This window comes from Bombyx mori, chromosome 6 (genome assembly GCF_030269925.1).
Source record: "Bombyx mori chromosome 6, ASM3026992v2".
Lineage (NCBI taxonomy): Eukaryota > Metazoa > Arthropoda > Insecta > Lepidoptera > Bombycidae > Bombyx > Bombyx mori.
In genome coordinates, this window is record NC_085112.1 from 3,720,838 (window position 1) to 3,735,922 (window position 15,085).

Here is a 15,085-nt window from a genome sequence, read left to right on the forward strand (position 1 = left end):
TGTTTCTGATAGAATATTGATTTTCATCTGGTCTTTATTGTGTATTTTGAAGTCTACAACGACCTGATCACATGAAGCATTTTATGAATAAATTTCATAAATAATTAACACAGCTGACGGACTACTTGATATCATCATACATTATCAAAAATTAGTTTTATTTCTCGGTGTCAATTAAGAGTCGTTTGGATGACAATGTCCGTTTCTGATTCCAATTATGTCATATTTAAAAGTTGTAACCCTTGCATTGCAGCCTACTTTAGTACATTTCCAAGAGGTCTTGTATCCATTCTTGTAGTTCTTCGAGAAACGATTCCCTTTATAAATTAACATTACGGTGCCTTTGGTAGTTTTGATAAATTCACCTGAAAAAAAAATACATTAAAAAACATAATATATTTTTAAAAAATTTTTTTATTATATTACGCGTATATTACGCATGAGCGTTCTGTCTGATACGGCGACTCGCTCGCTTCTGAGCTTGACCTAAGCTGGTAGCCTAGAGCGGCTATTCCAGCGTAACCGTAACTAGTAGGTGAGCTCACGGGGCTCAAACCTGACGACGATGCTAACACGAACCCTAGCAAGAGTCGTGCTTCGCAGAATCTACCACCGGATCGGAATCGCGACCCACTGAGAAGATCCGGCGAGAAACTCAGTGGGCTGTGTCTGAGCTCGAGAGACAACAACGGAGCGTTTTTATAGCAAGGTATCGTGGTGGGACGATGTTGTTTACGACTCTTATCTTGCACGTGTTGTTTTCGATGAATGCTTGCACGTGTTGTTTGTCGTCCCATCTTTATTAGTCATGAACTAATGGTTTATAAAAACACGCGCCCACATGCTTGCACGTGTTGTTTGTCGTCCCATCTTTATTAGTCATGAACTAATGGTTTACAAAAACACGCGCCGACATATATGATTGATGTTATATTTGCATTAATATCCTATGCAAAGATACCTTACTCGCGCTAAATTTGATATTTAACGTAGCTGACAACATAAGCGGTAATCAGAACGTTAAGTCATAATTGTTTATATAGGATATTAAAATAAACACAAATCTTTCGTTTTAATAATAAGAAATCTATATTAAAATAACGTTTTATATACAAACAAAATATTTAAATAATGTCAATAATTAGAACATTTGTGTAGAAATATAGTAAGGCTCATAATTACTAATCTAAAAAATATCACCATATTACGTATCGCGTTTAGAATATCACTGAGAAGCAAAACCTTAATCCTAATATACTGAAATTTACGTCAAATTTAGGAGATCAATAAGTTTAAGAAACATTCGATCGCAATTCTTAACAATAATATTGCTTACAGTTCACTTAATACTACTACTTTTCAAATTTAGGGGTCTTTTTTATCACTAGGATTGGGGGGTCTCAACCATAGGTCTGTTTTAGGAAACAATCTCGGAAAACCAATTGCATGCAGGGCTAATGCCGCCGCCGTGGGAGACGAGATGGGAGACGGGAGGATAGCAGCTGCATTGGCAAGATCTGTGATCTGACTGCGAGGGCGCAACTTAACAAAGGCACCATTACCGCACCGAGCGTAAGTCGGGGCCGCATGGTTGTGAGCGTCGCCTGAAGCGATTAATTTACCAGAAATCAATCTCACTCTAGCCCTGCAGCCCATATGTTTGGAAGAACAATAAAAAAACCGCCCCCCGACTTGTGAGAACGTGTAGCCTCCGAGCACCAATATGTATTTTCCTTTTTCCGTAGGAATAAACTGCACATCTGGAACAGTACTCATATTTAATAAGCGTTCTTAATTTTCAAACCACAGTTCACTATTAGAGCGAAGAAATGGTATATGATAGAAGAGTATGGAAGGAGAAAACATGTTGCGCCGACCCCAGGTGACTGGGAGAAGGGCAGGATAATGAATGATGAGTTCACTATTAGCGCGTACAAGTATTGAGAATAAATAAAACACAGACTGACTATAAGTAGAACTAATATTTATCTAGTTATTTTAGTAGTCCATAACTATAATAACAATGCGTACAAAGCGTTTATGAAATTATTGACACGTGAAATTCAGTTATATCTTCACGTAGTGTCCATCTCGAACAAGGTATTTCGGTGGATCGTGTGTATGCGAAGTGTTGACTTTCACGATGGTGCTATCATAGCGACGCAGCTTCGCCGGACAGCCCGATGCTTTCGACGAGCAAAACCAATGGGCACCATAGTTCATTTGGGAATACGTATACCCGTCTAGCATCAGCAAGCTCTTTTTTGAGCGTGAAGAGGGTATGAAAATAATTTCGGAGTCTGAAAGAAAAAAAATTTTATTACTGATTTTTTCATGAAATGGCACGAAAAGTCGAATTTAGTGATATACCTCACATATGTAATTTACATGCAGAATAACAAAAGCTTTTATAGAAAGGAATCGTTTAATAGTTCATCATACACAAGACAAGCTTGCACATTATTGCAGACTTTTGCTTAAATTGATACATTTTGGACTAAAGCTATAAATAACACTTCGGTTACTAAATCTTAGTCACATTGAGACTAACTCTAAATTCCCATGTATTTTTTTTCAATTTTAAACAATTGATTATACAATATATGCAAATACCAATTTATCGAGCAATTTAAATTAAAAGTAAACATGATTTATTTCTCAAATATTGATTTATTACACGATTCTACGACTAGTAGGTAAACTGTAGTAAACTTTTAAGACCATCACAACCTACTACTATCATAATATCTATCACAACACGATTAGGAACGATTGATTTATTAACTCTGATACTATACGAAATTTATTCTAGTACCCATAACACACGTAATCCGAATTTGGGGCCAGTTGAATGTGCGTGATTGTTCCCAGTTATTATAATACCTTACACTTAATACTAATCTTAATGTTCTAATAAGGCCCATGTTATCGTAATAGAAACAAAACCATTTACGCAGAAATTTCAGCTTAATTCTGTTTGTATTTATTGTTTCCTATATATTGCGATGAGAATGTAATGAGAACTTGAAGGACAGTGTGCGGTCGATTCGTCGGCGGACACAGTTGATTCTATCACAGTCGATATCTTTCAGACAACCATTGAGCGTAAGAAATACGTAAGAGCAAACGTAGTTACACCGTAAATATTAATCATTAGAACAATTATGCAACGCCATTTCCAGGTCGAAGAAAGAAAACGAGCGATTTTTGTACTGTATCCGATTTCCTTCTGCAATAAAAAAAAAAATAAAAAAAAGATGTGTGGTGTCGTGGGACTCCGGACAGGATCGAAGTTCCTTATTATAAAAATTTTTATTTTAAGTTCTATTCGAGGTATAAAGAAAATAATTATTCGGGTATACATTTTTTATTATGATTTTTTTATTGATAAAAAAAAACTACTTTACAAAGTTATCAACTTTATTTTATTCACAATGATTTATAAAAAATATATAATAAAAATATATTATTTTTTGTACCTTATTACAAAGTTAGGTCGTACACTGTGTACATTACTAATTTGTACGTTATTAAAAAAGATAAGTCGTACACTGTGTGCATTACTAATAAAAATCTTACGTTACGGACGTTTTTTCCCGGTTAGGGTAAATCTCCGCATCGTCCCATAAGGAACTTCGTTCCAAAAACTACATTACATTTCGAAAAGGAGCCACATTTGTTAGTTTAAATGAAGCATCGTACTGCCGTATTTGAAATACTCGTAATAATATTTAGACATGGTTCGGTCCATGTTTTTTTTTCTTTAAAAACGGATCTAACTCTATAATTCATTTTCTTCATTTTTCCTGAATCATAGACAACAGACATTCTATAAATCAATCAGACTTCATTTTATTTGTCAGCTACAAAAAACTTTCTAAATACAATTTACGTATAGAGCCTTCAAATTTAGTTACTTAAAGGGTAATTGTCGAGTTTTTTTCTGGTTTTCTGGATGAAACATTTTTCCAAACCTCTGGGCATATTGGAAAAAACAATTTTTCGTATTTCATTGCCGTAACACAATTATTATCTTCACGACCTCACGTATACCAGATCGTCCCGCAGTCCCATAAATTGTGGTAAGTTTAGAGAGAAAGAAATAAAAAATATGTTTTGTTTTCGTTAAAATATTTAATTTTATAAAATAAATTCCGTAAAGATTAATATTTTCCGCGGATAATTTTACAAAACGTTATATAAAGAGCTATGATAAATTAAATTGACTATTATCGAAATTTCGTCTCTACTCGTTTCAATTTCAACCTGTCATTTTTTAATTGTTAGTAGTAATTTCATTACATAAATTTTCCCATTTATCAAACTCTAAGAAAAAAGGCATATATTACTTCATTCTGAAATTTCCATTACATACGTGTACTTTTAGCAGTGTATAAAAAGCACATTTTTGGTCACCACAAGAAGCGTGTTAAATATTCTGAACTAGTGTAGTTTAAGATAACGGTTATTTTCTTAGTACCTACTAATAATTCTGAAATAAACCCTGACACATAACTCTAAGATATTATGATCCATAATTAAACAGTTATTCGTAAATGTTTTCCTCAAATCAAGAACTAAATGAAATACATAGAAATTAAATTTTCTCGAAATAAATATAGCACTGGTAGTAATTTGCGGCATAACGGCAGAGAGTAGGTAGACATAACCGAGTCGTGCATGCTTATATCCACATGCATCCACATTACAGTATTTATATATTTTTGTCGCTTTTTTTTCAATATACAAACTATACCGAGCTCCATTACTCTATTACATCTATGTTATATTATATACTACATGTATTAAATACAATTTATTTTAAACTAATTAAAATTGTTAAATACCGCTACGCAGTTAGTGTACAGATATTCTTTGTATTTTTCCTGTAACTCTACCCAAGCTTAAATTCTACGTCGCGTCCTGTGGAAATTACTTTTATTTACCGTTTATAACAAACAGTTGAGTGTCTTTAATGCTCTCCTTTTTATCGATATTTAATCACTTTATTTTCACTTAATTTTACCAGTCTTCCATACAACATGAATAAATTTGTTCAATAATTACGTAAAAAATCTCATATAGATAACAAACAACAGTAGATGCCCATCCATTACTTCGAAGTTCCAATGTTAACAATACGTTGATAATGTATTATCCTGGTTGTTTTAAATGAATAACTATAGAATAATAAAACTAAAACTGAGTATTTTCGTATCACACAACACGTAATTTTGAAATATTTAACTATCATAATTTGTCGTATGTAATTTTAATGGAATGTCTTTTTGTATATTTAGATTAAAATCCAGTTTATTGGAGTTGATACATGTCAGAAATGATTATGAACTCCTTGTACTTTAACTACTTGGAAGTCAATAGTCATGAGTCGCGCTTGACACTGGAGTCGCCGTTTCCTGCCACACACCCAGTAGACCCGATGACCTCCGTACGTCCTTTCCTTGATGAAGTTCATCCCTTTGTAGACTATCATCGGATTACCCTGACGTGATCGCACTATCACTGCACCTATGACATAATTGTTTTATCTTAAATTATATTTTACCTGTAAACTGTGCAAATAGAAGATCAGATATTTTCATAATTTGTCCGGCTAATTAGATTAAGCGCTGCTTCTTATTTTATTGTATTTTTTTTCTATCTAGCTACATTAAATAAGTGCATATTGAATCAATTACTCTTACAATTACATCGCAAATCTCTCATCAACTCACTTTCAAATCAATAGTTTATTAATAAGTTTGCTTCTTAGAACCATAGCAGTTTTAAACCAGTAACGCCATCTGCCATGCGGAGTAAACAACTAAACGACTTTTTTATTGTTTCTTTTTTGTCTTCCAAGCATATTAAGTTTTATAATTTAATAGAATTCGGTGAAATTAGTTTTCGATATTTGACATGCCCGAATTAACAACGATAGTATTATCAAAATGCCCCTCTAAAAATACAAGCGGCGCCATCTACCAGCGCCCGTATGCTAACTTGACAGCATCAACAAATCTCGAATGAACCGGTTTTATGACGTGTCCAAATATCTGCTACGTCACTTCGAGCGAGGGCGCTGTTTCGAGATATTCAGTTATTTTTATGGTGTATTGTAACATCGTATCGGGACCTCCCATTGTCGATGAATATGTTAAACTGGGACTCGATATCTCGGAACTGTATTTATAATGAGCACGGTTATACGTGGACTGTGTTATCGAATGCGCCAAACTTAGCGGAGAACGGAACGACACACACAAAAATGCAGTTTACCGTTAACACGATTATCTTAGTAGTCATGCTCAGCTTGACTCCGAAATTTATTACCATTTTTAGTAGGCACTTTTATGCGTTCGTATTGCTTTTGATGAAAATTTCCAATGCTGATAGCAATACAGAAAAGTACGCACAAGCTTAATGATTTTAGGTTTCAAATAAAAATGTACGTGCTATGTAGTTTTTGTTCGCCTCAGCGTGGCAATTAAAAATGTAATTCCAGTATTGGACCTTTTGTTTTTTATTACTTAGATGGGTGGACGAGCTCACAGCCCACCTGGGGTTAAGTGGTTACTGGAGCCCATAGACATCTAAAACGTAAATCCGCCACCCACCTTGAGATAATAATATAAGTTCTAAGGTCTCAAGTATAGTTACAACGGCTGCCCCACCCTTCAAACCGAAACGCATTACTGCTTCACGGCAGAAATAGGCAGGGTGGTGGTACCTACCCGTGCGGACTCACAAGAGGTCCTACCACCAGTAAAAAAAGTAAAGTAAAGTAAGTAGTTCTTACGTAACAAGCAAATGGTCTCTACGAATCTGAGCACCTATAGGGAAATATCAGATTATAAATTCAAAGTCGGTCGAGATGGATCCGTGCAGGTAAAGACAATAAGTAACGGATTCCTTCATGTGAATGAGCTAGCCACAATCTACATACATTAATAGCTCAGCGGCATTCTCACGGAACGATACGCATCTCTGCATGTTTTATTCTTCGATTTTCCTTCGATATTACGATGAAATCTATTCGTAATTATTATGGATCATGGCAGTTGGGTGGCCCTCATGACATACTTTACTTTGCATCAACGATTTCCTGGAAGTACACTGATATTAATTCAAATTTTCTTGTTAAAACAAAAAATCCATATTTTCAACAATTTAGATTTGTAGCATATATTTTTTTTTTGATAAAAAACCTAAAAAGTTAAGATCCAAGAAGACATCAGGCAACATTTAAACATTAATATCTAGGTACGTTACATTCCAGTTTTAATTCAATAGTCCACGTAATTTAATGACTTTATTTTCGTTTGATGCGTACTTTAGCAATAATGTTCAGGTATTTGTGTTAGTTATGCATCTTTCTCATCCATAACAAATCTTTTGAGAATCAGAAGGCAGGGTTAGGGTTAGTGACAGACACAATGAATAGATTATACCATCCTTTCCCAAAGTGGGCGATAACGCCCCCTTGTGGGCGCTGTAGTCCCAAAGGGGGGCGGTAAGAGATCCAGAAAAAAGGGGGCGTTGTGTAGAGGCTTGGAAGGCGATTTCTAACTTCATCTGGGAGGACTCTTAGACACCGACTGAGTTCTCGCTAAAGTGGTTTTTGAAGTAGGTGAAAAAATGCAGGCGCTAAAAAATCATTTATTCTCAAAGTGGGCAGTAGACAAAATAAGTTTGGAAACCTCTGGATTATACGAACAAAAGATAACGGATTACAGTCTCCTAGGATACCGAACAAAGGTCCAAGTCTCAGTGAAAAGAAATTCGATACATGTAGGTGAATATAACTCATACACCTACATACATATCACGAGTAGGGAGATCAAGTATTTGTATAAGAGAAGAAAGGCGGAAGATTATATCGAGTAATTTCAAAAGAAACACACGAGTATATCTCCGTGTTCATCGAGCATATTATTATGTACATCTTCATTACACCCCCCTATTTACTCACAATAGTCGTTGCGTTGCCCGGGTAACGGTAACCGTGGCACCCGTGATGACCCGCGGAGTCGGATAACGTCGTTCTCCTAACAAATATAAAACAGATGAAAGAAAACAAAATTATACCCGTGATCATAATTTTATTGGCAATTATTTTGGTATACAGACATGTCCACAATACGTTTAGTTTGATCTATTACGTGTAATCATCGTACACGTGTCACAGCCGGATATACAATTTACATAGTCGAAGAAAATTACATTCAGATCGATTTTATTACAGTAGAAAAACATTTTACATGCGTAAGATGAAGGAGCAGTGTCGGAATACTGTAAATGAGAACCGACGAGTAGTAATTAAGATATCCAGTTTGTTCGACGTAACGGTACGTGTAATGCCTGCGTATAGCCAGGTGTTTACTACTAGTTCAACGAGCAATAGGGCCATGTCGAAACGCACAGTTGCCCTTCACTATTCAGCTTGCGGGCTGACAACGAATGCGATAAAATACTTGCTCGAATCTTTATTTATTTTTTTTGACATGAAAACAGTACTCAACATTTTCAATTAAACTTTCAAGTATTCTTAAATTCGGAGAGAATTACTCAAACACTTCTTCGTTCAGTAAGCACCGTGACACGTGGATGTAATAAATATTTTATAAGATCTGCTCCTACACCTTTCGTCTACAAAATTTCGATCTTGGAATCTTTCCAAGAACTGCTCAAATTCGTTGATACTTTATAATGTTCTATTAACTATTCGATGTAATGTACGAATATTACACCGTATAAAAAACTGAAACAGCTATTAAAGAAAGGTACACGGCATTACCAGTGTCGTGAAAACGAAAATATATCTTTGTACCTAAATCATAAAGTACTATTTAAAAATTACGGAGCTGAGACTACCTGCCCTTGACTAGACCAATGAAATGCATCAAAATGCGTAAAGACATTTTAAATAGAAAAAGCTTTTAGAGGCAGGGCGTCTAGACGTTTTTTTTTTTGTTCGCTTCCCAGAACGATACAGGTAGAAATCTATACAATAGTGGATACCAAGCCCCGGATTTAGGGCGGCTCAGAACCGGGACATTGACTAGAAGCACGTTTCAAGTGTTTTTAAAACTTTGGCACATCTGAAGATTTTTTTAAACTAAGTTTTAGAAACTGTCTTTGTACTTTACGTTAATAGTCTTAATTGAATCAATGGGCACAATTGTCAAACTTCGTCGCGCTAACTTTTTGCTATTGTATTCAGAACAATAGCATATAATATACTTTTCTATTATGTTTATACTAAATTACTAATAGCTATTGAAACCCGATATATGTAACTCTAAATAAGTAATTTATAAATATGACACATTTCTCTTAACCAAATTTACAAGTACATTAAAAGTATTGGCACGAACAAATTAATAAAGTTCAACATTTTTAAATTATAAAACTTTGCAATTTATTTTATTAATTAATTATTTAATAAGTATGCTTATCAACTTTAAAAACGTTTTTTATACTAAGTAGATTAGAAACCCGAATCTACATTTCTTCTTTATGTTTTTTTTTATAAATGACATGAATCCACTAGCGTGATTTATTAAATTTCCTACTCACTAAATTAAAAGTAGATTTTTGGATCTAAAAGCATTTTTACATTTCTTTAATGTTAAAATATGCTGTGAGGAATGACGCAAAGATACTTCTTCAAGCGTAATCAAAACCAACTCCACACTAATTGCAAACGATCATTTACCCATTCTTTTTTGTTTATGAAATCCAAACTTCTTTTTTGTCATCCAACTCAATCATGATAATAATCGAGTTCTTCTTCTTTGGTTTTATGGGTGCTCGACATTTTCGGAGGGTGCGTATGCACTGGAGGCTGGCCGAGGACTCTGTCGTTGAAAGTCAGTATAGAAGCCGGACAACACCTGGATTTTCGCGAGGAGCAGTACCAAAGAAGGCGGGACTTGTCATGGTTCTTTCTAGAGTTGACGAAATACGTGTTGCCTTGGTAGAGAAGCAACCTCGAGCCCCGTGTCGTCGAGATGTACCGAGCTACGAATACCATTCAAATGTTAGAGTATTTATCATATAGAAACATCTAAATTAATGTTTATCGAAGCTTGTGGCATTCTCAAAATAATAACCAGATTTTTAAATGCAAAAAACTATGAAACATACAAATTGTTTTAGTGACTCTAACTCCGTCTTTAATTTTGAAAGAAAAAGTGCATTATGGAAGAAAGAAATAACGCTATGTTTCAAACATTCAAATATTTATTAGCCTTTAACAAAATTTCATATTGCAACATTTTATGTATTGACATCTAAAGTATCGGGTCAAATTGTACAAAAATGTTTTGTTCGAAAAAGAATCTAACATCGGACAATTTCTAAATATTTTCCTGTTTAAATTGTGACAAACGCGACAAGCGTTTAGTTACTACTCAGTATTTCACATTATTGTGTATCAACATATCTTCTCAGTTTGTCTTTTTTCTTCATAACTAAAGGTTATTGATCCTTCCAGATACCGTTTACGGTGTTTTGGTGTAAATTTATTTACTTGACGAATCAATCGAAATGCAGCATTTTACTCAGTTTTGTTTATGTATTATTTGATTTTCGAACATTTTGTAACTAAATACTTTTTGTCAATTGATATTTTAGTCACATCTTTTAATCATTATGAAATATGGTATGATAACATTTTGTGACAAATTTGTGTGCTCATAATTAAAATTAAATACCACAAATTTAAAATTTTTGTTTTGCTAGAAGGATATAGGTTGGCATAACAATTTGCAAAGAAGTTATTCAAGACAGGATCGTGTGATTTTTGCCGCTGCTAGCGGTTTGACTGTCTCTAACATTGCCAAAGTCCATGAGCAAAAACAACAACTTTCAATTAGACGTACTTCTGCGCCTACAAAGGCATTAAAAAAACCCAATATTTACACTGAAGTATATCATCACATCGCAACTGTTACAACCCTGCGCAAATCACAATTTGTTTTACTAGTAAATTATCTCATTGATAGAAAGACATGCGCAGTACGCCCCTTCTATAAATGGAATGTTTTTACTCTTGTACTAAATATAGAACACTGGTTCCGAAACACCGAGATCTATTCTAATAATACTTTTTATCTTGAGAGAACTATTACAACACACGATATGCTATGAGATAAGTTGCGTTTCTTATACTTAAATTTAAACAGTTTCCTGTGAATATTAAGTGATAGGTCAAAGTTTTGTATAATATGTATTTACATTATTCTTTTTTCTGGCGCTCAAATTGCGTAATACCGCGCGTTTGTGTTTCTTCTAAACAAATTTCCAAAATACATAATTTGTCTGATGCAACGGTATGTTAATTTCTTTGTGACATTTTGGTTCTTGATTTATGTCAAAATCAAATACGTAGATTACAAATGTGCGCGTATACGGTTATAGGTTTGATCGAAAACAAAATAATAAAACACTTGGAATAAAAAGTAGACGTGCACCTTCGGTGCGACCGAGATAGCAGATCTAAAATTTTGAGATGGGTATAACACGCATGAATATCGTAATATATATACTATATTTAAAAAAAATACATTGCTTTTGTATATCTTTTTATCTCTTTTAACTGGTTTCCTAATAGCGGCATTTATTCATACTAGAGGTCCCGCAGTAGTCGAAATTCGACTATAATTAATTGGAATTGTAAGTTTGTACACTATTATGATTGTATTTTATGCTTCTATAATCACAAATTTCGCCAAGACTACACTATAAAATATATTAATAAAGACAAACAATATTTAATCTACTCTCAATTTGACCACAGACGTCAAGAACAAAAGTTTGACAATAAATAGTATGCATGCGTGTGTGCGTCAAATACACGGTATATAGTGTGTTTAATGTTTTCTTTATTGATTTAATGTATCTTTTATGCATTATTTAAAAAAAAATTGGCATTGTGCACTTCTTCTCTATATTCTCTATAAGTGTGGAAAATTTCATACTCCTCCGTCCACGCAATTTTCGTAAAAAGGGATACAAAGTTTTTGCTTCACGTACTAATATATAGATTACAAATACAATCACTACAAAGCTTAGATCGCTTGTAGTAATTTCCTCGCTTTTCACGAGTCGTAGACATATTGAAAGCTGCTTTTACTCGATATTCAAACGTTCACGAATAAGTAGATATTTGAATATTGTACATTCCATGACCACGACAATATTACCTTTTGAATATAATAAATGCAGAACCGTAAATACAGTATTACTTAGATTACTTGTTTCCTTAAAAAAAAATGGCAAATACAGAGATATGCTAGCTCACGATTCACTCGAAGTTTCCAGAGCTATTTATAAACAGCGAATTGTTTCATTTCTTAGGATTCTACCGCAATCCATTTATAAGGTACGATTTGATTTAAATAAACGAATTTAAAAAAATAGGAACAACTCGATACAGTTTAAATGACATTGCATGGATTATGAGTAAATTTTTTTTAATTCGATATAGTGAAAATTATCTAATGTTATGTATGTTATTTCTTTTTTCTGTATTTTGTGAGCATACAATTGCAACTTTTCAAGTCGCGCACAGTGACACCGCAGGTTGGAGCATGGACCACAGACCTCACCCGGCACCGCCACACGAACCAACGAACTCTTATCTGCCACGAAGACATCTCGCAGCCGATCGCTACAACGATTCAATTCTTAAACATCGTCGTCTTTTAACGTTAATTTTTCTCGGTTTCACTTACGTTATATCATAATATTTTAATCCAAAGTGTGTCTAAATCACGAAAAAAAAAAAACTATCGAAATGATCTATATTATTAATATTGTGGGATTGCACGTGTTAATGTTATTATTCTGCCTATTCCTGTCGCGAAGCAATCGTGCTTTCCGGTTTGAAGGATAGTTGGTAAAGTCGTTGTATTGATATCAAAGTTCGACCTCTTGTCAAAGGTGGGTGTTATCATTCACGTTATGAAGATGGGCTCCGGTCACCACTTAACTCTCGGTGAATCGTGAGAGCTGTTCACGCTACAATTTAAAAACCAACCACAAATAACTCAACTCTAAAACGCAAGGCAATGCGACCGTGTCAAAAATCCGACCGTGTCAGAAATATTTTAATTATTTTATCATATTTATTGTTTTTTGTCTTCAAACCTACTAAATATGAACAAGAAACCATTTGAATGTGCTTAAATCATAAAACATTAACAAACGCATTCATCCATTACAAATGCTGAAACAAAAAATAGTCTGCATCAAAATATTTTATAGAGGCCATTAAGCATAATAGAAACATTTCGCGGGACAGCGAATGTAAAAACGACCTTATTACTACATTGGGATGTTATAATTTGACAGGCATGGAAGCTAGGGCATAGGGAGAGGAGAGAGGGGCACTCGGGAGTGAGATTCTGGGGCATTATCGATTGGGGCCACCATCACCAGGATGAGAATGGCGCCACGCGCATGTCTCGCCGCCGGAGCGCGTGGTATCGCGTGCCCCGCGTGCCCGCCTCCTCGAGACCTGTGCAGCGACCAAAATACAAACACCCGCGACTCCCATTCATACCATTGCATTACGGGGATCAACTGAAATTAGATATTGCATGACTCCCTGGAATGGAATATTACCAACTACACCGAACTAATATTTTGATCAATACAAAATATTGTTATGTTTCACATAAACATGTTTAGTTTATATAATAAATTATCAAGTAAGACATGTTGGTAGTTGTCCAAATATTGCAAATCGACAACATAGTAACGAAGTCTTTTGTTTCAAAAAGATATATTACTTATAGACTTCGTACGGTCACATGAATCTAGGTGAGCATAGGTATGTTGTTTGCTATACACGAAAATAAAAAAATATTATATTATATATATTTTGAGGGGATTTCTCAACTAGTGACCTGGGCTGTAGAGACCGTTACCAGCAGCAATCTAGTTTTGTAGTGTTTAAAAAATGTATGTGAATGGTAATCAAAATAAAAAAAGGGTTTCGATACATGCGTCTAGTAGAATTGGGAAATTATTTAAGAACTGCCAAGTTTCATGGTGACTTTTACCATGAATAAATTTTTTTAGACTGAAAATTAGACTGAAAATAACATTGTGCGTACCTACTGAGTTACTCTACACTCTACAGTAAATTCGAACGATCAAATCCTTGTAAATTTGATTTTAAAAAGGACAGTCTAAAATTCATAAATATGATAATAGTGAACGACTTGTGTGTCAAACGTATTACCAAGGTACCTACCTACTCAATGTGTTCATGGAAGAGACATTCCAAGAAACCAGTAAAATAAAGTTAACGATTATTCCGATTATTGGCATTGAATAACGAAGCTAAGCCTTTAGAAATTACACAGTTGACATCAACATTTTTTAATGTCCACTTACTACATAGCTTCCGTGCAGCAACTGATCATCGACTTTCGGAAGACAAGCAATCTTTGTTCGTAAGATTACATCCTAGTATACATTTTCAAATCTCAAATCAATAACCTACCGACCTAAATGTGCCGGGGTTAAGCACAATTAGATACTCACTGCAGTGTAATGATAGTGACTATTGCACTCGTAAGCGTATATGTAATTCTCGTGACATACATTCTACGTGAAGATAAACGGCAATAAAAAATTCTACCTACAAATTCTACAAAATCTAATAAAATAAAATGAAATATGAACATAATAACAGAGGAAATATTTGTATTTGTGTGCTCAGAATGTAAACAATGTAAATTAAAATCAAAGTTCAATATTATTGTGAGTCGTTTCACATTACGTTCCGTTTTGCGGGTTTTCCGGGGAGACGTAGGCATCAGAGATATCAAAACAAATAAGCACGTCACGGCCCGATTGCGTAACTACAAGTGGGAAGCGGGGTACGCGAGTTCCCGCACCCCCTGCCGCCCTACAAAGAAAGGCCGATGCGTACTATGTCAAAATTAGGGCATACAGGGCGTAACTAGGCTATACCGCGGGATGGAAGGGCACGCCCATACGATTCCCCGTGCCCTGCCGAACTTTCTTCTTTCATAACTTTGTAGGTTGTATCGATCCGACTCAACTG

The 15,085-nt window shown here is 34.7% G+C and overlaps 1 protein-coding gene and 1 long non-coding RNA gene across 6 annotated transcripts in view; one reads left to right on the plus strand and one right to left on the minus strand.

Annotated features, from left to right (window-relative positions):
* Nucleotides 1–15,085, minus strand: part of Mod(mdg4) (Mod(mdg4)-heS00531) — a 540,681-nt gene that overhangs the window by 479,401 nt on the left and 46,195 nt on the right.
* Nucleotides 3,704–5,835, plus strand: LOC134199033 (uncharacterized). The gene is made up of 2 exons (XR_009973357.1): nt 3,704–4,082; nt 5,301–5,835. It is a non-coding gene; the product is annotated as an uncharacterized LOC134199033 (long non-coding RNA).